The following is a 24,352-nucleotide window of genomic DNA, read 5'->3' as shown; positions in this document are numbered from 1 at the left end:
AACCCTTCTCTTCTCCCTTCAAAACATAACCTTTTGGTTCTGAGTTTAACTATAACAGGGTCCCTCCAAGGGACTAGCCTATAAATTTCTGAGGTCTACTTCATGTTAAGATGTTAATGACTGATATTTCCTATTTTTAAGTTGAGGGAATTCCAGTTAAGGCATTTTCCCCTGACAAGGTGCAAAAGGATATATCTGAAACAGTGAACTGTGGTAGGTAGGGGAGAAATGGAGGATCTTTTAGGACAGGGCAACTTTCCCAGTGCCCCTCATATAATACCCAAGAGAACTTATTTGGGATCTGGTCAAACTGAAAAGGCGGGGCAGCTAGATGGTACAGTGGATAGAGTGCTGGGCCTGGAGTCAGGAAAACTCATCTTCCTGAGTTCAAATGTGGCCTCAGATACTAGCTATGTGACTCTGTGAGAGTCACTTAACCCTGTCTGCCTCAGTTTCCTCATCTGTAAAATGAGCTGGAAAAGGAAATAGCAAACCACTCTACTATCTTTGCCAAGAAAACCCCAAGGGGCCACAAAGAGTCAGGAATAAATGAAATGACTGAACAAGTTGAAAAGATAACTAACAACACTGAAAAGCACATATTAAAGTGCTAAATGAGTGTCTAGGGAAAGAAGAGAGTCAGTAATGTAGTGAAAATAACGTTACTTGTGGTCAGGAGGATCTGGGTTTGAATCCCAGCTTTTACTTACTAACTGTATGATCTTGGACAATCACCTGATGTCTTTGGGCCTCCATCTCCTCATCTATAAAGCAGAGATGATAATACTTGTACTACCTGCCTCTGAAAGTTGTTGGGAGTGAAGTGCCTTGTAAAACTTAATACCATAAAAACAATCTAGCAGGTATCTGGATGGTCGAAGCAGGCCTACTAGAGGAGGTAGTGTGCTGTGATGGACTTTGAAGGTAGGGTGGGATTGGAATAAGGGGAAAGGAAGAAGAAGGAAATCAAGATAGAGGGGAAACTGAGCAAAGGCATGAAGTGGAGTGTTCCCAATGTATGCAATGGGTCAGTAAACCCAATCTAGCTGAACAGAGGATATACCTGCTGGAGAAGCAGTGAGAGATCATACCTGGAGAGGCAGGGAAGAAGAAAAACAATGTTGAAGGACTTAAGAATTCTATTCAACGCAATGTCTCCAGAAGATAAAGCATTACCCTCTCTTTATAGAGACCGGATGGACACAGGGTGCAGAAGCACAAATTCTTGGATGTGGCCACTCTGTGGAATTATTTGGCTTGACTACGCTTATTCTCTGCAATGATTTTTTTCTTCCTCTTTTAAAATTACTTAAAGTTTTTAATTGGGGACATGTCTGAGAAGAGAAAATTAGCAATAGCGATGGGGGAAAAAAGCCTTATCTGTGTGCTGATAATTCCCAGGCCAATCTATCTAGTCATCTTCTAAGCTCCAGAGCTGTATTGCCAATGGTTTGTTGGACATTTTGAATCTCATGTGCTGTAGACATCTCAAACTCAACACATCTGAAATAGAACTCATCCCTTTCCCAAACTTCTAAACTTTCTTATTATTGCCAAGTAATAAGGAAAGGAGATTAGGTTCACAGCTTAATTCCTTTCCCATGTAGCATCAATGCTATTAAGTCAAAGTGTGAAGGGCTTCAGGGTTGGCGTCCTGAGACCCTGGTTTCTCCGGGCTTTCCTGCTGGACCGGCTCCAACATCCAATCTAGAATTGTGGGTTCCAAAGTCCTCATGACTCAAGCTCTCAGCTCAGGAAATCTACTCTCTAAACCTGAAACTGGAAAGGACAAACAAAGCGAGACTGTCTCTCACGGTCACATGACCTGAGGAATTGGAGGGAGGTGGCCCTCAGGCTCTATCACATGGTGTCACCTGCTGTGAGTGAGAGTCCTTCACTCTAATTCCTTAAAGAAACACAGTGTACGGGAAGTAGACAGCCAATGGAAAAAGGACTGCTCCTAACCATGTGGTGACCAACGCAGGATGTCCATGCATGTACCAGTTCTTCCATCCCTTAGGAGCGGGGGCCAAGCGTCTCCCCTACGGGTGATGCTGTTTTAGCTGATCTGGGAGTGTGCCAAAGCCACGTGTCACTACACATGTGATGCACCTATCTCAAAGGGTTGTTGTGAGTCTCAACTGTGATAGCTTATCTAAAGCATTTTGCAAACATTAAAGCATTCCATAAATGTCAGTTGTGATTATTGTGGATAAGTTTATACGAGACAGTCTCTGGCCAATGTGCAGTTTATTGTCTAATAGTTTATTGCTATTATTATTCCTTCCAAGTATCTAAGATGAAAAGTCTTAGTATGGCCTTCTTAATAACTTGGAAAGGTCATTTATTTTCTCCTTTATCACCATTTGCATCAAGACAATTTTTGATTTTGCATGTATAACTATCTGTCTATGTGATTTATCTGGGTCAAGTTTTCATATCTTCATCTCTTGCTTGAACTTTTCAGTGATTTTCACATCCTCCACCCACCAACCCACTTCTATCCCTGCAATGTGTACATTGCAAATATGTTTGTTTTAAAATTATACCAAGTATGATTTAGTTAAGAAGCTATACGTAAATATGTCAGCGTGTGAGATCCTGTGGTTGAGTGGGAAAGAGCGCCTGGAATCACAGGACCTGAGTTTAATTCTGACCTCTGCCACTTATGACTTGTGACTTGAGATGAGTGACAGCCTTCCTCAGCTTGTTTCCTCATCTATAAAATGAGAGAGTTAAATTAGATGGCCTCTGACCTCCTTCCAGCTCTACCTCTTTGACCTTATGATCAGTGATTTCACCAGTGGATAGCGGTCTGGCAAGAAGTACACTTCAGGGGCAGCTAGGTGGCGTAGTGGAGAGAGTGTCGGCCCTGGAGTCAGGAGGACCTGAGTTCAAATCTGACCTTAGACACTTAACACTTACTAGCTGTGTGACCTTGGGCAAGTCACTTAACCCCATTGCTTAAGCCAAAAAAAAAAAAAGGCACACTTCAGTACTTCAGTAGATGTTTCATGAGCTGCCTTCACTATAAGATTTCATCACTTGATGGCTAACCTTCTGGTAATGAGTCTCACCCTGTTTAGCTAGGATGGTTCCTAGGTACAATCTACCTAGGCCCCAGGTACAATCTAGCTGGTGTTGTTATGGAAAAGCCTTTGAGAACTGAGGGTCACCTATATGCCTTGAGGCATGAGAAGCTGAGGCAGGAAAAGATATCTTTTCCAAAATCATCTTATAATGAGCTGTCAAGTCAAATTATTTTAGAGTATCTGTAGAATTAGTACAGATAACAGAGAATGGAGCATGTATACATACATGTATGTATGCATACATATGTATATACATATATATTTACATAGATACATAAATACTCCAGCCTACAATCATTTCCCTTTCCTAGGACCTCTTGCAGCCCAGTAGTCTGTAATCAAATGCTAAATTGTCAATTGTACTTTTATACTTCTATGCTACTCTATTTCACAGAACAAATCTTTTTATTAAGGGAATTTGTTCTGCGAAGTTTGGATTCAGTCAAAGGGCCACACTTGAGGCCCTAGAGGGCCCCATGTGGCCTCCAGGCTGCAGGGTCCCCACTCCTGCCTAGAGTATAGCTGAGCCTATCAATGAGCTAATTGCTTGGTGGTATTCCCTGATCTGAAACCAAGATTTGGGGAGGAGGGCCTGTAGGTAGACACCCAAGCAGGAACTTTGGGTACCTCGGTTTCCTGCACTGGAGTCCTGAGCTAAGGATTATTGGTTCTACAGAATCGGGCATGGTTCTCTCCACTTTTGAGACAGAAAAGACTGAGTCACCAACTTTAACTCTGAGGAAGATCAGGGGCCATGAGGCAGCCCTCCAGTCACTGTGAACCCAGTTGTCACAAAAGAAAACTCTTGCTCTGCTACTTGGAAAATGTTTCCTCTTTGTTGTTGGTCTAAATTGAAACATGCAGTCTCAGGCAGAAACGCTGCCCAGCATTTTGGCCAAAAAAGAGTATGAAAGGGATCGTGTTCTTTCAGGCCATCTCAGTCACAGGGGCATCAAGGGCCAGATTCTCCCCATGGAGTAAACTCTTTGGTGGTTTTAAAGTGGTTGCTTTGGGAAGTTGCATTAACTCTGTCGGTCCAGTAATGAATATTCAGCACTTACTGTCTAGCCATTCAAAAACTAATACCTTATTAGCAGAACAATTTACTTCTTCTGGCTATCAGCTTCCAAAGCAGGAAAGGAAAAAAGGAAGGAATAAGCATTTATGTAGGGCCTACCAGACATCCTGCTAAGCACATTTTACAACATGATCTTACTCGATCTTCACAACAGCCCTGTGAGGTAGGTGCTGTTTTTATCCCCGTTTTACAGGAGAGGTTCTTCATTTTACAGGTGAAGTTAAGTGAATTATCTAGGGTCACATAGCTAGTAAGTATTTGGGGCTGAATTTGAACTCAGATCTTCCTGACTCTAGGCCTGGTGTTCTATCCACTGCCCCACCTGGCTCAAAGGAGCTTATTTACAATCCAAAGCTGACCTATAATACAATCTGTGGTGGATCATTCATTTACTCAAAGGTTAAAACACCTTGTTATAATGCCAGAGATATGGGTTTGACTCACATCAAATGTCACCTTCTCTACGAAAAGAATCAGAATTTCAAGGGTAGAAGGGGCCTCACTGACCATCTAGTCTAACCTATATTCCAAATATAATCCCTACTACAACACACCCCAAAAGTGGGTGTTTGGTCTTCACTTGAAGACCTCCAGTGAAGGGGAATAAGTCAATCTACAGTAGGTCAATAAGCATTTATTAAGTTCCTATTAAGGAAGGGCCACTGGACCGAAGAATACATGAGAGGGGGAGAGAGGGAGATGTAAGAAGCCTGGAAAAGTAGTGGAGGTGGGGTAGGTTTTGAAGGGACCAAACGGTATTTTATATTTGATCGTGTTAGTGATAGGGAGCTATTGGAGTTTACTGAGAGCGTGGGAGTTGGGGAGAGGGGACATGGTCAGATCTGTGCTTTTGCTGTGCTCAGCTTTTTGACAGCTGAGTAGAGAATGGACTCGAGTGGAGAGAGATTTGTAGCAGAGACTGTCAAGTGCACCATTGCAACATCAGAGTGAGGCGATAAGGGCCTGCATTGAGGTGGTGGCAGTGTTAAAAGAATGAAGGGGGCATATACAAGAGATGTTCCAGAGGTAGAAAGGACAGGATATGACAACTAATTGGACATGGAGGGTGAGAGTGGGTGAAGAATCACCTAGGTTACCAGCCAAGTTGACTAGAAGGATGGTGGTGCCCTTCACAATAATGTGGAAATTAGGAAGAAGGGAGGGTCTGAGGGTAAAAGATAGAGAGTTCAATCTTAAACATGTTGAGTTTTAAGATATTTATGGGACATCCAGTTTGAGATATCCAGTAGGCAGTTAAAGATGGGAGACTGGAGATTTGAAGACAGGTGAGGGCTGGATAAATCAACTGAGAACGATCTTCATGGAGATGATAACTGAACTGATGAGAGCTCGTGAGATCACCAAGTGAAAGAGTAAAGAGGGAGAAGAGAAGACCCAGGATGGAACCATAGTGAACATCATGGCCTGGATGAAGATCTGGCAAAGAATATAGAGGAGCGGTCAGACAAATAGGAGAACGGCTCTATCCTAAGGCAGACCACACCACTTTGGGATAGTTCTAATTGCCAAAAAAAAAAAAAAATACCTTTCCTAAAATGTGGAGCCCAGAGCTGAACATACAACTTCACATGCAGTCTGCTTCTGCCTAACCAAGCCTCAACCATCTTGTACTTGTAAAGTTGAATTCTGAAACATGTGTAGGACTTCACATTATGCTCAGATTGATCTGTGATCTCATCAATTTGGAAGTTCCATTCAGTGATGCAGATCTTGCTTGCACAAACTGTGACTTCCCATAAGTTCACCAGGGTGTGTGGGGGTGGGGGAGGCAGACTAGGAGAGGAAGGGGGAGGGCCCAATAAATGTGGTTGATTTCTCCTGACATCACGAGGGTACCAAGGGAGCACTCTGGCTTTCCCTCATTCAAGCCGTGTGACCCCTATCACCTTAGCCTATTATATACTTCCTTGATGATAATCTTTTACTTCTGTTATTCTTTGAAATTCCTCATTGGTTATATGTTTCAGCCTGCTCACGCCCACCATAAACATCTCCATTTCCCTCTGTGTGACAGTTATTTTTAATTCTCTAGAGACTTTCTACAGCAACACTGGTAGAATGCTTGCATTTTTAAAAATAAGCTTTTATTTCATTTGGAAGCTTGGGGGTCATTAAAGGAGCTTTGCCATATCCAGAAGGCAATGCAGACCACTAATCTCCTTCTTCCGATCAATGCCAGGACCCATTTCATTGTCTTTCTGTGTTGTCTGTACCAGATATATGTACTGATTGACATGTTCTATAGGTTGTTCATCTAAATACATGGCATAATCTGACAATTGATGTTTTTCAGTCACTTAGTCAATAAGCATTTATTAAGGCACATGCTAAGCGCCGGGATACAAAACAGGCCAAAGACTGTCCCTGCCCTCAAGGAGCTTACAGTCTAATGAGGGAAACAAGAAGCAAACAAATATGTACAAACTGGCTATGTACAGGATATAATAGGACATAATTAACAGAGGGAAGTCATTTGTCTTTCCTGTGTGGCTGGTTAGGTCAAACTCTTTTGAATAGCTCTGGATCTTTTTTCCAAGAGGCCCAGAAATTATGTTTCTTGTTGCTTTTGTATGTACAGTAAAACACATATAGAAAGTGTTAGCTACAAGTCAGATGAAAAGGCACAGTTGTCCTTAAAGTATGACAGCAAGGCAGATGGCAATAGATCTTCTTTAATGTCATTTCTATATCCATTTCTAAGGTTGAACCATTTGATATTGCCAAAGACTTTGGTAGAGAGAACTTTCTTTTCTGGGTCTTCAGTACATGCAGCTGCCTAAAAAGGAGGATACTAAAGAACCTGAAGAGGGAGTCACCAGGTTGCATTGGCCACAAGGGTTGCTACCTATTTTCCCACCAGTTACACTTATATGTGGTATCTTCCCCTATTTAAATGTGGCTTCTTGAGAGCAGGGACTGTCTTGCTTCTCTATTTGTAACCCTGGCACTTAATACAGTGTTCTACCTATAATAAGTGCTTAATAAATGCTTTTTCGTTCATTCATTCATTTGTTTCTTTTTTATTCTTTCTTTCCTTCATTCATCAATCTTAACATTCTTACTATTTTCCTAATGAGCAGTTCTGACTATATCAACTCATATTCAATCAACTCCAATGGCATCAAACTCTTGTAAAGCCCTTCATAGCCTACCGCCTCCACTTTTTATGTTTCCCCTTTTCTTGCACCTTATTCCAGTCCATGTGTTTTATGATCTGGTGACACTTGCCTTCTTGAAGCTCCTTGAACACACAACACTCTGCCTCCTGATTCCAAACAGTTTCACTGGCTGTGTGCCATGCTCTTTCTTTTATTTCCTTCCTTTATTTCCACCTCCTGGCTTCCGTGACTTCCTTTAAGTCCCAGCTAAAATCCCACCTTCTACAAGAAGCTTTTCCCAATTAATGCTAGTGCCTTCCCTCTGTGATTATCTCCAATTTATCTTGTTTATATCCTGTCTATATGGTGTTTGCTTGATGCAGTCCCCTAGACTGTGAATGTCTTGATAACAGGGACCATTATTTACTTTTCTATTTTTCTATTCTTTACCATACTACTTTTTTTTTTTACCTTAAAGCTTAGCAGAGTATCTAGAACATAGTAGGTGATTAATACACTTTGTTGACTTGAAAAGTATAGAAAGGGATAGCAGTGACCTCTGACTACCAACCCTGCTTCCAGCCTGGCTCCCATTCTTCTGCATGGCTTTTGAAAACATAGAATTACATCCACCCCACAATGCTACGTCAGAGTAGGGCTTCTTTCCCCTTTAGATGCCATCTTACTAGATTTTGCCCAATTTCTAGCTTGTTAAGACCTTTTTGGATCCTGCCCCTTTGGGTCTAGTGTGTCTTAGCTGCCGATAAGTTTTGCATCATCTGATTAGGATGCCATCTATGATTTTACCTGAGTCCTTGATTTAAAAGATCCTGTACGGCACAGTAAATAGAGCCTTGAATTTGTACAGAGAATCTGAGTTCAAATCCAGCTCTCCCATCTACGACCTTTGTGACCTTGAGCAAGTTACTCAACCTCAATAAGCTTTTAGTGTTGTCATTTGTCAAATGGCTAAAAGACTTCTAAGGTACTTCTGCCTCTAATAATCCTATTTAAGAAGTACAGGACCAAGCACATGTCCCTGGGTACTCTACCTGAGACCTCCCAAGGTGACACAGGGACCATCACCAGTCATCGTGACTTCTGTCTTGCCACTGGACTCTGATGACTCTGGAGGAGACAGTGAGGCTGATGACTTTGCTCAGCTCTGCCTCACTTAAATCCAATTCACTAGCAAGACAAGACATCACCCTTGTAACATCATGGGTCCTCTTCGAGAAGGAAGGAGAAACAACAACAAACAACAAGGGGACGACACCATTCATGACTATTCTTCTGAGCCTGGTCCTTCAGAAGGGGGAAAGGAATAAGCATTTATTGAGCCCCTACTGTGTGCCAGGCACTGTGCTAAGCACTTTTTTTTACAAATATTATCTCATTTCATCCTCACAACAACCTTAGGAGGTAGGTGCTATTATTATCATCTCCATTTTACATCTGAGGAAATTGAGGCAAATAGAAATTAAGTGACTGGCCCAGGGTCACACAGCTAGTAAGCATCTGAGGCTGGATTTGAACTCAGGTCTTCTTGATTCTAGGCCTACTGCTCCATCCACTTTACTACCAGCTGAATTCAACCCTCTACTGCACCAAATTGTAGATGATTATTTTACTTCCCCAGCTAGAAATATTCTTTTTCTTTTTGGACCTTGCAGAACATCTTGAAATTCTCTCGTGTTCTTATCAGCACTCTTTATTTGTTTGTCTTATCCTTCTACTAGACTGTGAGCTTTTTTTTTGTTCAGGCAGTTGGGGTTAAGTGACTTGCCCAGGGTCACACAGCTAGTAAGTGTCAAGTGTTTGGTCTGAGGCCAGATTTGAACTCAGGTACTGCTGACTTCAGGGCCGGTCCTCTATCCACTGCACCACCTAGCTGCCCTTAGACTATGAGTTTCTTAAGGGCAAGACCCAAGCTTCATTCACCTAGCACAGAGGCTTGCATACCTTAGGGACTTAATGTTTGTCAGGTTGAATTAATTCTCTGAATGGGAAGATCAGTTTCTGCATCCCATGATTCAAAGCACTTACCTCAGGACCCAGACTAAGCCCTAACTTTAGCCCCAGACTGACCACTAACTCTGACCACAGTCTGAGCCCTAACCCCTGGTCATTCGTACTGATACCTGGGCTTTGGTCATAAGGATCAGCTGAGAGTATGAATGGCTCTCATCCTCATGGCCAGAGAAACGACTTAAAATGCCCATTCTGCAACTGATCAATTAAGAATATAATTTCTGTACAGCGTTGAGTTCTCACGATGGCTCAAGACAAATTCAGACAGCGCTGTGCTCGATGTCAGGGCCAGGATGCAGTCAGGGTGCAGTCTGGGACCAGAGTTAGGCTAGAGAATTGGGCAACCAACTGATTTTTACTGTGTGAGTTCCTTGAAATAAAACCTCAGCCTGTTTTGAAAAATAAATTTTCATGACAATAACTGCTCCTGAAGGTTTTCTCTTACCAAATAAAACATAATTGACAAAACTTTTCTAGGAACTCTCATCAGCAGTTTGATTTTCAATTAGCTAAAAATTGAAATGGGCAATTGTCCTGTAGCTGGTGTAGTTGTCTTCCCTGAAAGAAATTTTATGTTAGATTGAATTAAGACTAAAGTAGATTGTTTGAATTTTTTCAAGAGGTAGTGAGTTCCCCATCCCCAGAGTTTGTTAAATGGAGGCCAGATGGCAACTTGCCAGGAATATTATAAAGGGGCTTCTTGTCCAGCTATCCAGCCATGGGTCCGACTAACCTTCAAGGTCTATTCCAGTTTGAAGATTCTACAGTTTTATGAACTAGAAGAAACACTAACAATCACCTCGTTCAACTTTCCCCTGTATCCCCCACTACTTACTCAGGTCCTACCATTTTATAGAGGAGAAAAATGGAGGCACAGAAACAGGATGCAACCTACACAGACAATGCTCTTCCCACTATGGCATCATTTATGTCAGTTCAATTCAGTTCATCAGCTACTGATAAACTACCTACTGTGTGTAAGGGACTATGCCTTTCAAAGATTTTTGTCTTCCCATCTTGACTATAAATCCTCTAGGTCAGCAAGAAACATTCTCCAGTTTCTACTGTTAAGTCATTTTTCAGCAGTGTCTGATTCTCAGTGGGGTTTTCTTGGCAGAGATAGCGGAGTGGCTTGCCATTCCTTCTCCAGCTCATTTTACAGAGGAGGAACTGAGGCAAACAGGGTTAAGTGACTTCCCCAGGGTCACACAACTAGTAAGTGTATGAGACAGGATCTGAACCCACAAAAATGAGTCTTCCTGACTAGCACTCTATCCATTGTGCCACCTAGATGTCCCTAGTTTCTGTGGTGCTAGTAGTTTCTATACTGAGGATGCTTTATCCTCAATGCATACTTGTTGGTTGGTTAATTCTTCTTATAAGTCAAAGGTTATGTACACATCATTGTGATTAATCATAACGTGAACCCATTAGAAGCTACTTGTGAGAAACTGGGAGGTCTGAGAACCTGGCTTTGAACTATCTGAAGGAAAGAGAAAACCACAGGTTGCTATGAGCCTATAATAATAACTCATGTTTATATAGCATTTTCTTTACAACACTGGTAAAGTACGTAGCGCAAGTATTATTATCCCCATTGAACAGATGAGGAAATTGAGTTTCTAAGAGGTTAAGTAATTTGCCCATCGTTGTACTGGCAGTAAGTATCAAAGGTAGGATTTGAATCCAAGACCCCAGACTCCAAGTTCAGTGTGCTATCTCTACAAGGGGCAGCTTAGGTGGCACTGAGCACTAAGCTGTAAAATAGATATAATAATAGCATCTGCTTTCACAGCGTTGTTGTAAGGGTCAAATGAGATATCTGTGATTCATTTAACACAGTGCCTGGCACACAGTAGATGCTTGATAAATGCTTTTTCCCTTCCTTCTTTCTATGGTTTGGAAGAGAACTTAAAGATTATCTATTCCCTCTTCTACCATTCTACAAAGGAAAAAAATGAGGCCCAGAAAGGAGAAGGGGCCTGTCCCAAATCGCACAGCAAATCAGTGCAAAATTGTAACTAGAACCTAGGTTTCCTTCTGGGTCAATGCCTTCCTAGGGTTTGCTTATTCTGTTTATCCTGAGTCAGAGTTGATAGTCTTAAATGGTAACTTGTGCCACTGAGAGTGCAGCAATGGATATGAATGATTCCATCATTTGCTTATAATCATTTCTAGGAATATTTTTGGAAGTCCCGAGATATTGCTTTCTTCCTTCACCCTCTAAAGGCTAAAGAAGGGTTCATCGGGTGCATAAGTGAGATAAGAATCCATCAATAGGAGTGACAAATACCCCAGCCACTAGGCCTCTTCTGATCCGAAACTCCAGGGTCTGGCTTTGGCTATGATTAGAGGTAGTTCAGATATTGCCTCTACCTTAGCATTCATTGACCTTCTCAGTATAGCAGTAGTTCAGCTATTTGCTACTTCTTGGAAGACAGTAAAAAGGATCACATTTCCTGGTCTCAGGGCATCATTTTTGCCCAATTCAATACAACAGACATTTATTAAGCCCCTACTACATGTCTGGTGAGAGGCAGCAATTTGTAGTGAAAGCCCTTTCGTTGTCAGATCTTACTAATATTGGCTTCCACAACATGTCTTGAATTTAACCCCCTTTTCTCCACTCACAATATCCAGAAGCAATCACTTTAGTTCAGGTCCTCATTACTGCTTGCCTAGGTTATTGAAACAGCTTCTTAATTAGTTTTCCTGGCTCAATCAAGTCTCTTCCCACTCCACAAAGCTGCCAAAGTGATTTTCCCTGACAAATGTTAGAGGGGCTCCCTGAAAAAAAAAAAGATACACTAATGCATTATTGGTGGAGCTATGAATTGTTCCATCCATTCTAGAAAGCAATTTAGATCTATGCCCAAAAAGTTACTGAATTATCCACACCACTTTGATCCAACTATAGCATGACTAGGCTTATACCCTCCAAAGAGATCAAAGAAAGAGGAAAAGGACTCATAATGTACAAAGCTATTTATAATAGATTTTTCACAGTAGCCCAAACCTCAAAACTAAGGGGAATGTTTATCTACTGGGGAATGGCTAAAGAAATTGTGGTATATAAATATAATGAAATATTTTTATGCCAGAAGAAATGACAAAATAGGCAATTTCAGAGGACATTGTGAAGACCTCTATGATCTATTGCAGTAAACTGAACTGGAAGAATAGTTTTCAAAATGACAATATTATAGAGGAAAAAAATCTTGAAAGACTTTAGAATTCTAATTAATGAAATAATAAACTATGAGTCCAGAGGACTGAAGATGAATCATAATAGCTACCTCCTGCCAGAGAGGTGATGGATTTAAACTCTAGAATGAGACATGAATATTTGGACATAGACAATGTGGGAATTTGTTTTTCTGGATCCTGAGGGGTTTAAACAATTGCTCTATTTGGAGGGCAATGTGCAGGAGAGATAATAAAAATAATTTTTTTTAAAAGTTATTTTCCTTAAGCACAGATCTGACCATGTCACTTCGCTACTCAATAAATTTCATTGCTTTCTTATTGTCTTTAGGATGAAACATAAACTTCTCTATTTCACTTTTAAAGCCCTATACAACGTGGCCCCATTGTACAATTACCATCCTGTGGTCCAGACACACTGGCCTTCTTTCTATTCTTCATAAGTGACACTCTCTCTTGAGGTGTTTGAGCTGGCATTCCTCCACACCTGATATAGACTCCCAAGTCATCTCAGTCTCATGGAATCTTCCTCTTGCTTCAAAAGGCAGCTTAAGCTCTACTTTCTACATGAAGCCTTTCCTAATACTCTCAACTGCTAGTGCTTTCCTTTTTAAACAACTGGGAGTTTAACTATCTTGTATTTATTCTCTTTGCATTTGTAACCTATAGCTCAAAGTCTATTTGCATGAAGTTCTCCTCATTGGTGGAGAATGATGTTATTCAATGCTCTTGCCGGGTTAACGGAGGAGTTGGCGAGAGCTTGAAGAAAAGAGATCTTGGTCTCTGGCTTTTAGCATTGACAAAGAGGACAATTGGTTCCAGATTCTCTTCAGGTCCCTGACGTGAGAAAAAGACTCTTCAAAGAAGTCTAGGAGCTTCTCTTCTCTTAAGCTCTTAACTCTACTCCTCCTCCGGCATGGAGCAATGAATAATTAATCTCCACTAATGAGGAGAGTCTTATGCAAATTGGTTTGGGGCCAGGGGTTACATATTTATTCTGCATATACTTAACACATGCAATTATCTTCCTGTTAGAATGTAATCTCCTTAAGAGTAAGGATAGTTTCGTTCTTTTTGTTTGCCTCCAGTGGCTAGCACGATGCCTAGCTCACAGTAAGTGCTCAATAAATTATTGTTGATTTATGGATTGATACAGAGCCTCTCTCAGTCAGGAAGATCTGGTTTCAAGTCTTCCCTCTGACACACATTGGCTAGGTAAACTTGGCCAAGTGACAACTTCTAATGGTCAGATTTTCATTGATAGAGAGTTCCCCTTATTCTAATGACATCAAAAGTCCAGACCCCTCTCCCCTCCAAATAGTACAAGGCACTATCATTTTTGAAGTGAGGAAAAGGAAGGTCAATGTTGTTGATGAAGAATTCCTCTCCTGTACTAAAAATCGCCAAATAATCAAATTAACCAATTGACAAGTATTTACTGAACCCCTGCTCTGCACTCAGCCCTGTATACTGCCAGAGAGAAGACAAAAGTCTTGCTTTCAGAGAGCCTGGTGTCTGGCTGAGGTTATAAGACTTTCACCCAAGAAAATGGAGAATCAAATACTTAGAATCACAGATTTAGAGTTGGAAGGAACCTTGGGGGCAATCTAGCCCAACCCCAGCAAACTCATAAATGCCTTTTACTTTCTGGCAAGTAATCATCTAGCCTTTGATTAATCACTTCCAGCAAGCATAATGTGACATCGCCTTCCAAAGCAGCCCGTACTAGCTACTGTTAGACAACAAACCTTATTAAATTCTTCCTCATACCAAGGTAAAATCTTCCCCTAACTTCTCATGGTTATAAGCTCCTCAGGTTTTTGTTTTTTGGTTTTCAAACGGCCAATATGTGAAATGGGACTTGTTTGTGTTGTACAAATTATAAATGTTGTAGCATCTGGGAGAAATGAAGAATAATGGAAAAAGCAATGGTTTTGGAGTCAGAGGACTTAGGTTCAAATCCCAACTCTGATGCTTACTATATGCATAACCTTGGGCAAGTCACTTAAACGCCTAGCCTTCAGTTTCCTCATCTGTAAAATGAGGGCATTGGATTTCAGGTCCCTTCTATTCGGGTCCCTATAACTGACATCTATACATCTATAAAGTATTTGAAGGTTTACAAGGCACTTAACACACATTATATCTCATTTGATCCTCACAAACCCCTTGTGAGTTGGTGTTATTATTATCATCCCCATTTTACAGATGAGGAGACTGAGGCTGAGAGACAGGAAATGACTTGCCTATTATTTTGCCCTGGCTTTTCAAACTCCAGGTACAGTATTTTAGCCCCTTTAGTGAACTCAGGGTGGGACACAAACTGAGGTGAAGATGGGATAGTCTTGGGCAGAATCTGCCAGTTCTAAAAGGTAAATATGAGGGCAACAGCAGAATCCAAGGTACAGGGAGAGGACCCGGCAGAACATATTTGAGAACAGGTAAGAGATAATTTGTAGGGTAGTGGAAAGTTAGAATTGAGGAACGGGGGGGGGGTTTAAAAGTGTACAGTACTTTCTACAGTGAAGGGGTCCTGGGATGATCTGTGTTTTTTTGAAGGACTGCGGCTTTCCTGGGTGAAAGGGGCCACCAGTCACAAAAACGTGGATCTTCAAATCTCTCATCTTAACCATTACAAAGAGCCAAACTTGGGAGCCTAGGTTCAACTCTGACACTAGCTAGATGACCACTGTCAGATCACTCGGCCTTTCTGGGAGCCTCACCTTCCTTTTCTGCAAAATGAGGAAATACTTCTATCAAATCTTGTGTGGTTATTATGTAAATCTTAAAGCGCTATATGTATAAATATGAGCTATTATTAAATCAGATACTGTTCTGTCTTCTAATGGCTGCCTCCAGATGGCCAGAAAATTTTTTTAATTTTAAATAACACTCTGACCATCTCAAGTGCTAATCTAACCCAATTCTTTCTCTAGGACTCAAATTACTGTTCGGTAAACAGAACAAGTGTTGTGATAGGGACATGAAGAGGTTTAGGCCATTGCAGTGAATTAACTGATACCCAAGCTCATTACACTCTGCCTCCAATTAATTAATTCCACAGCTATTTATTAAGATCTCTAATGCATGCAGGGCCCAATTTGGGGTACCAGGGGCCATAGAAATACAATTAAAGCTCAGTGCTGGCCCTCAGAGGGGTTTGCACTCTAGTAGGGAGAATCCAACTCCGTTTGCCATGCACAAAAACCTTGAACTAGATCAGAATATAATAAGTTCAAAGTGCTATTTGAAGTCTGAAGAGGAAAAGGTCATCTCCAAATATGGAGGAATTTGGGGAGGCTTCTAAGAAGTTGGCTTTTAGGAATGAGTAGACTTTCAAAAAGTAGAGATAATATGTGGGTGGGTGAGGAATGTTAGTAAGTGGCTACAGTTTACCTAGCACCAGGGTCAGTAATATGGCGTTAAAATGTGGTCCTTGCTTTTGGGGAGCTTCCAATTAAATTCTAAAGAAATGACAGATAAAATTATCATAATAATGGCTAATATATAATGCTAATATATAATATAATATAATAGGTTACAAAGTACTTTACATACATTTTCTTCACAGACTCTCTGAGAACAAAGAACCAGGATTATTACCTCCATTTTCCAGATGTGTAACTGAGATTAAGAAAGGAAAGTGTTTAAAAAAAAGTTTTGTTTTCCTATCACAATAATTTCTGAAATGACTCTGACCCTCTCCCTTGGAATTTAACTCTTCCTTGTAACAAGAAAATATAGTTAAACAAAAACATGACGCAACAGTGGCCCTGTCTGCCAATGCATATACCATTCTGCCCTAGCAGTCCCCTGCCTGGTCTCTTTCTGCTGAACCAGCAGACAGAACCAGCACATGGGAAACAGAGTAAAACATGAGTTCTTTGAGAACAGGACCTGGTCTGCTATTGCCTTTTTATCCCTCCCACCTAGCACAGAGACTTGTATGATAATACTCAATAAATATTTGCTGAACTAAATCGAGTGGTGAAAGTAATGATTTCAAAAGCGATTCTCCTAGGGAGAGTCATAGAGCTCTTTCTGACAACTCAGAGAGAGCTCCCTGCCATAGTGCAGAGAAAATATGACTGTTGTTTGTTGGTATGATTATTATTAGACATGATTGCATTTTTGTGTCATGCTGGCCATGAATGATGTTTGCACTTTGGGAACATGGTCCTAGGAGAAATGGTACTGGAAGCTGCCATGTTTCCTTTACAACCTCCCACCCCTGGAGAAATTAAGACCTAATTGGGTAAGTTGTAGTTAGACTCTGGGGATTCCTAGTGAATTCTGAGAAATCATGATATTGGTACTGGTCTTATGAACTCAATGGTACCTGGGTATTCTAACCAGACTAACTTCTTTAACCTTCCAAGCATTGTGAGACTATAAATATTTCAAGGGACTTGGGCATTAGCAGAGCTCAGTAGGACAGGATGAGCACTATAAGTTCTAGGTGGTCCGATCAAATTGTTAGTCAACTCTCCCCTCCCCCTTACATCTATATCTGGCTCTGTGTGTGTGTGTGTGTGTGTGAGAGAGAGAGAGAGAGAGAGAGAGAGAGAGAGAGAGAGAGAGAGAGAGAGAGAGAGAGAGAGAGAGCTCGCCAGCACTCTGTGGGGGGAGGTTGCAGAGAGGCAGGTTCAAACTCAGTATAAGAAAATGGTATAGTGAAGAGGACATTGAATTAGGAGTCAGAAGACTTGGGGTCAAATTTCAGCTCTTTTGCTTACTGACTTTGTGATTTGGGACAAGTTATTTGACGGGGTTTCTCACCTGTAAAATGAACATCTCCCAGTTCTAATTCTATGATCCTATGCAAAACTTTCTAATAATGAAAACCACCAACGTTGAATGAGCTACCTTAGGATTTAATATACTCCTTATCATTGGAGGTTTTCAAGTAAAGGCTGGATAACACAACTGTCAAGGATGTTGCGGAGGGGAATCCTACTCAGGTATGGATTATCAGATCATTAGACAGAGCTAGAAGGGACTTAGATTTTATTTCCCTACATTTACAGATAAGAAAACAGAAGCCCAGAATAGTAAGCAGCAGGATCAGGATTTTGAACCCAGATCTTGACTCAAAATCCAGTTACCTTTCCAACCACAATGGGTTGGACTGGATGCTCTCTATGCCTCTTCCAGCTCTGAAATGCAGCAATTCCATAATTTAGGTCTCCTAACTCCAGGCTAATTGAAAAACAAAACAGATTTAGAGCAGAATGGGGTGTGGCTCTGGGTAAAGTTTGCACTTAGACATTGGATGATGCTTTGAGCTCCACAACAAGAATTCCTCTCTACACAGACCACAGACAGCACTAACATGACACTGTTCACCTTTTTGGTATCAACTCATCTTAACTAACCTATACCAGTATGGTATATAATCTATGCCAACCTATAAACAACAGTTTAAGAAGGTGCTTTTCCACTGTAAAACACAGACTGAGGACCTTCAAGACCACCTTGTCTAATCCTCTAATTGGGAAACTGAGGTCCTGAGAGGATATACAGGGAGTAAGTGGGACAGAGTTTTTTAAAAAAAAAAAAGGAATCATTTACATTCCCTTTCTATTCGATGACCTTGGGTATATGGAAATCAAGTTACATCTTCAGGCCCAACAAAGATTCTCATCTTTGACCACCTTTTTGATTTTCCCTTCCAAGGTTATCCCTGCTTTCTCCTCTTCTCTTTAGCTATGGAGCAGACACAAGCTTGTTGCAGTTTTTGTGAATGAAGAAGTTGAACGCTGCCTTTGGGATTCTATTTTTCTTATTGCAAAATTTGCTTGTTTTAGCATCAGTCATCTTGGCCTTTCTTGTGTCGACAACTTGTCCTGTTAGAGGATCTGTGCTGTTATTATCAGTTTGTTTATCACTGGATTTATTTCTCCTATAAGCAAATGTGTTCACAACATTCCATCAGAGAATCTTCCTAATTATCACATAAATGTCATCTTATGTAAATTGAATATCTATTCCCAGGAAGGGGGTTTAAGATTATAAACAACTTTCTAAGAGACTGCCCTTCGCATCGCAGTTCACAAATCTTTCCTCCCGTCCTCCAAGGGAAGGGAGTTCTTTTCGAATTACTGGATCATCTTGAGGTGTAGCCAAAAGGGGAAGGAAAGAAAGTTGTGTTTCGGTGTCCGGAGAAGCTCGGAGCCTTCATGTTGGGGGCGGGGAGGCATTCTCATCCCCACACAGTGGGTGTGAGCTGGGATAGGAAGGGGTGGGGTGGGGTGGGGTGGGGGGGATGCAGGAGCAGGTTGTGGGGCCCTGCGGCCCCCATTAATAACAGTTCTTCCTAGAGGGAAAGGAGACTCGCAGGCCGGCAAGGGTGGGTGTGGCTAGGCTGATACTGGAAGCGCCACGGCTTTCATCCGCAAACAGACTGGCAGGCGAACAGCCCTTGGAGCTCTTCTAGAAAACAGCCAGCGACTGAAGTGCATTGTTTGTGCACTACAAGGTCAAGTCTGGAAGCAGAGAAGGTGGCTCTGGAGAGGAGGAGGGAAGCAGGAGTCGGGGGAGGGAGAGAAAGAGGAGGTGGGGGGCGGGAGACGGGACAGGGACGTCCACTTTCCTTTTAAAGAGCACACACTTAGAAGTTGCTTTTTTTTTAACCCTTTAGGGGACGGGGGTTGGGGGTTGGGGAGAAGTGGGATGGGGTGAGCAAAGGGGCGGGGTCACAACAAGGGCAACTGAAGCTGGGGCTAGGGCGAGATTCACGCCTCCCCACCCCCACCCCACCTCCCGCCCTCCGGATGTGAAGCCGGGGAGCCGCGGCCAGCGGGGCTCCCCTACCCATTCGGGGCGTCCTCTCATCTTTTCTTCAGGTGGCCCCCCCAACTTCTCGCACCCCTCCCCCAAGAAGTTGGTGTCTGGGGGCTTGGGGAGGAGCGCCCCCTCTGCGCTCTCTAGTGGCAGCCGCCGCCTCTTGTTGATTTCAGCGGCCTTTTTTAAAGCGCGGAGCTGCGGGTCCGGGGGCTTCCCGCGCCCGCCCACCGGGCGGGGGGGGAATCCAGCCCAGCCCCAGTGCCCGGCGTGTGTCCCCTCCGGTCTGAGCTGTGCAAAGAAACGTATTTTTGACGCAGGGAGAAATGGCAAATTTTAAGTACGTCATTAATATGGCGCCAAAAGATTTTTTTAAGTATAAGCTTTTTTTTTAAAGGTTGCGGGAAGGGAGGAGGGGGAGGGGCACCGCCCGGGCCGGGAGATCCGCTGTGCGCGCGCGCGTGTCTGAAATAAAGTGCGCTGCTGTTGTGTGTGTGTGTATGCATGCGTGTGTGTGTGTATGTATGTGTGTGTGTTACTGAAGATCATTGCGAAACTGACCTAATACAACTTGCCCAGAGTGCGATCTGTCCGCTCTTCCCGGCGGCAACGGCGGAGGAGGAGGGAGGAGAGAGACTGGGGGAGACCCCTCAGCCCCACCGGGGGCCCGGGAGAGAGGGAGGGAACGGCAACACACACGCAACACAATACAGCACATATACACACTCCCGGAGATGGGGCTGTGCTACCTGGACTCGCAACAACCCTGGAGGGCGAGGTGGGGGGTGGGGGGCGGGGGGAGGAGAAAATTTAAGAAAGAAGATCTGAGTGAATAAGGGGGGAAAGTGGCTACTCCCCTTTCCTCCCCCCAACACTTTTTTTTCTAAAGAGATCACAAGGAAGTCTTGGTTTAAAAAGAAACAGAAACATACACAGGGGTGGTGAATTGTGCAGAGCGAGGCTATCGCAGTTGGAAGCAATTTTTTGGGGGGGATTCGCATCTATGGAGTTACTTTGTATCCACTCCTAGGCTGGAGGAGGAGGCATCTGAGGAGTCGGCGGGGTTTGGTCCCCAGCTGTGTTTGGGGGTCTTTACCGGCTGGTTTTATTTTTTATTTTTGCAATGATAAGTGGCTCATGATCTGCCTGCTGCTGTCTCTGTGCCCCCTCCCCCAAGTTGTTTTAATTTCGGGAGCATCCCTTTCTCCCTCCCCCCTGCCCTTCCTGTCCTCCTAACCTGAGGGGATATCAACTCCCGAGGACGCCTCCTCGCAAGGTAAAACCGAACTGGAGCTGCTGTTGCTACTGCTGCTGCCGCCACTGCTGCTGGTGAGCAGGGCTGGTGGGGATGGGGATGAATGGATGCGCGTCACAGCCATTCTAGGCTTTATTGTGGATTTATTTTATTTTTGCAGCGGATCTGCTGTAGATTTCTCATTTCTCCCCTGTGTCTCTCCCTCTTCCCTCCTTCTCTCTGTCCTTGGGTCTCCTCTTCTTTCTCCTTTCTGTCTTACCCTCTTTTCCCCTCCATCTCATCTTTCTCCTCTAGTTCCATTCTCTCTCTCTCTCTCTCTCTCTCTCTCTCTCTCTCTCTCTCTCTCTCTCTCTCTCTCTCTCTCTCTCTCTCTCTCAGAAGGAAGCTGGTGCGAGCGGGGGGGGGGGCGGTGGGGATGCACAGCATAGCGAGGGAGAGATTGCGCATGTTGGTCAGTCCTGTTTTAAAGAGTACTGTACCGGGAGGCAGAGAGGGGAGGCATGTAAACAACAACTTTTAGAAGGGTGAGCGTTTAAAACCTTCCTTATTAATGACTGCGGCAAATCCACCCCGGGGGCCGGGCCAGGGGGCAGGGATGGGGTGTGGGGGGCTGTGCAGGGTTAGGGGCCGGGGGCGGTGCAGGCGGGGAACTGGGGGGGGAGGTGGTGTGGTGGTGGTATGGGCTGGGTAGGAGATTACAACTTGGCCAGCGGGAGCAGGGTTCGAGCTGGAGCTGAGGCTGGCTTTGGGCGGCGGGGCCGGGAGTCAGGGAGAGGAAGGTGTGCTGGTGAGGCGGGCGGGCAGGAAAGCAAGCTAGAAGGCAAGCGAGCTGGCGGGAGAGATGGAGAGGAACCGGGAGGCGGGCTGCATGTGCGGGAGGAGGCTGGGGGTGGGGGGTGGGGGTTCGAAGACCGCTGGACCTGACCCGAGTCTCATTTTGCTGATACGCAGCACGTCCTGGGCGCTTGGGTGTTCGGGCTTTGGCTGGTGCACATGACCCTCGGCTCACGTGCTGGGGGCTCTCGCGCCGCCCAGATACCTTTCTCCTCCGCTTTTTGCAGGCTTCCCCCCACGCCCCCTTATTCTCCCTCATCTTCATCCCCTATCCCACCCCAAGCCCAGGCCGGATCACTTTTCCCGAGTGCTTGCACTCTGCGCCTTGGAAGCAGGAACAGGAGGTGGGGGGGTGCAGATTGAAGGGGAGGAAAAGGATCCACCGTGTTTCGGGTGGGCGTCACTGCCCAGGTGAGCGGACGACCGGCTGGCTAGCCGCTGGCGGGTGCTGACGCCCCTGGGGAGGGGCTGCGGCCCAGGAGTGGGGGCGGCGGTGTCCTGGGGTGGCGCGCGCTGTCCCCCGCCCCCTGCCCCCGGCAGCCGCGTGAGGGCCGGGCGGGCGCGAGGAGGAGATACGCTGGGAGTGCAGTGGAAATGTACCCGCGGCGGCGGCGGGCGTGCGCAACTGAGGGGACTGACTGTAGGGGGCGTGGCTGTTTACCTTCCTGCTAACTCACCGTTCGCATCCCGCTTCTCCGGGGGCGTCTCCCCCTGCCCCATTCCTCTACCCGCTGCATTCTCTCCATGTTCCCACCTCCTACGGAGGATGGGGTGGCCGAGGCACGGCCTGGGACGGAAAGACTTCACCCCTTCCCTTTACTCCCTCCCCTCCCCCCAAAAAGAAGGAAGGAGATTACAGGGAGCTGGGATACTGGGGAAATCCCACCTGATTTAAACCCAGTCCCACACCCACCGCGCTGCGGCAATGTCACGGAGGAGCTCCCCCATCTTTATCCTTCTCCAGCCTAGTCTTCTTGCAGTTGCGTCTTTTAGACTTCATCTCTCCTTCCATTCCATTCCTTTCCTTCTTCCATTCCCACCCTCCCCCCTTCCTCCTTTCCTCCCTCCTTTCCTTCCTTCCTTTCTTCCTTCCTTCCTTCCTTCCTTCCTTCCTTCCTTCCTTCCTTCCTTCCTTCCTTCCTCCCTCCTCCCTCCACGCGCAGCAGCTTTCTGTCCCTCTTTCCTCACAGGCTGGTGGTCTTATCCAGTGCCTCCAATTCTGTTCTGGCCCTCCCCAAATGCATCTCTGTCCTCTCAGCCACCCCCGGTCATCCTCCCCAATGCCACAGGATTGGTGCTTGTGGCAAGCGGGGCCATTGCTATTGCTGTCTTCACAAACAAGGAGCCAATGTTGTGTCTTGTTTTATGTCTCCTCATCTCCCCCCAACCCCCCCCCCAGCAGTCTGCTCACCGAGGGAAGGGGATGTCTGTGAGACAGGAAGAAACAGTCCTGTGAAATATGCCTTCTAGGGTTCACTGCCTCCCACTGGTCCTGGATACAGGACCTCCACCCTGTCACTCTGGGGTCTTTCCAGGATAGTCATAGCGCACAAACTCTTTTCCTCTGATTGCCCCTTTGTGAGATACCTCCCCCCAATTCTGCCTATCACTAGGCTGAGGTGTTGTGTTATGCTTGCCCACCCCCTCCTCCCTTCCCTGGCACAGCCTTATGCCCCTCTCTCTGACCAGGTTTCTGTTGACTCCCTGAGGCTTGTTCTCTTCGTTTTTGACCACCAGAACCCACCTTCCCTCCACAGCCCTCTTTGCCTTCTCCCCTACTCTTTCCTACTGAACTCCCTTCTTGCACAGACCCGCCTCCTGACTCCTGTGGGCTGAATCATGCCAGCTTGTTCTCCCATTCCCTTCCTCTAGGGGCAAGCTGGAGGCACCATAGATGCAGCTTGTGCACTTTTTAAAAGATTGGCAAAGGGCCCCATGCCCCGGTGCATGTATTTCTGTAACGCTTGCTGGTTCATGAGGGACTGAGAAGCCCCTTTCAGACTTTTAAGGCGAAAGAAAGGGGAATGACCTACTGTAGCCCAATTCTCCCTCATCCAGCCTTATTCACTAGCAGAAAACCAAAACAGAACAAAAAAACGGTTCTGAATGAGTTTGGAGACTGGGTCTTGCACTCCTTTGGGTTTTTATCTGGGCTCTTAGTTGAGGAGAAACTTTCTACTCTTTGTAGATAGGAAATTTACCTTCTTGAAGCTAGAACTTTTGAGAAATTTGGGGGAAGAAAAATACTTGTCAGGAATCCAGTGTCTGCTGATTAAGAGATCCTCCCCCATCCCTGTTCCTGGGGGGCACTCACAAGACCCGGCCCTGAACAGATATGTACATGGGGGCCTACCCAGCACTAAGGTGGCCCAGATCCTCTCTGCTGGCATGTGAGCCAGCTCCTTTGAAAGTGAGGGACTATTTCCCAGGATCTGACTGGAGTTGAGCCTCAGGCTGCAGTAAACTTGCTAGAGAAAGGAGGAGCCATATTTTTGTTAAATAGTGATATTGCTGCTCACAGCTGGGGTTCAGTTTCCCTTTCTCTGAAGCTGCTTTCAGGTTAATGTTTGAAAACTGGAGTCTGACAGGTAGTCCTGGGTAAATAGCCGCAGGCAAGGCAGTGAGATTAACCCCCCCCCCCCCCCCCCCCCCCCCCGCTGGTAATATTCCCAGTAGGACACTTGGCTGAGGTTCTCAGGTGTAAGAACTGCCAATTTGGCCTGTTTAGTTTGTTCCAAAGATACTTAGGGTACAGAAGTTTCCTCTACCTTGGCCTCAGTTAGCATTCAGGTGTAGTGCATAGCCTGGGTTATAACATCTCAGGTTTGGGTCTGTGGGAAAGCTAGATAGTTCAGAACAAAATAAATAAATAATAACGAGGGAAATCAGTGAATAGTAAAACCCTGTCTGGGTAAAGATGAGAAGGATAGAAATGTGAAAGTGCTGCTATTTAAGG

General features: G+C 44.6%; 1 protein-coding gene across 6 annotated transcripts in view; it reads left to right on the top strand.

The window, feature by feature from the left end:
• The first annotated feature begins 18,841 nt into the window (after positions 1-18,841).
• The window catches only part of JADE2 (jade family PHD finger 2), a 197,889-nt gene continuing 192,378 nt past the window's right edge, over positions 18,842-24,352 (top strand). Inside the window, exon 1 of one of the 6 annotated variants that reach the window (XM_020991214.2) lies at positions 18,842-19,002. The gene's annotated coding sequence lies outside the window, so the exon portion shown is untranslated. Of the gene's footprint in view, positions 19,025-20,118; positions 20,637-20,981; positions 21,087-24,352 lie in introns of those variants that run through there. The other 5 variants (XM_020991216.2, XM_020991217.2, XM_020991215.2 and 2 more) reach the window with 5 other exon arrangements.

Source organism: Phascolarctos cinereus, unplaced genomic scaffold (assembly GCF_003287225.1).
Source record: "Phascolarctos cinereus isolate Bilbo 61053 unplaced genomic scaffold, phaCin_HiC Scaffold_2;HRSCAF=192, whole genome shotgun sequence".
NCBI classification, from domain to species: domain Eukaryota; kingdom Metazoa; phylum Chordata; class Mammalia; order Diprotodontia; family Phascolarctidae; genus Phascolarctos; species Phascolarctos cinereus.
This window is presented reverse-complemented; position numbering and strand designations above follow the sequence as displayed.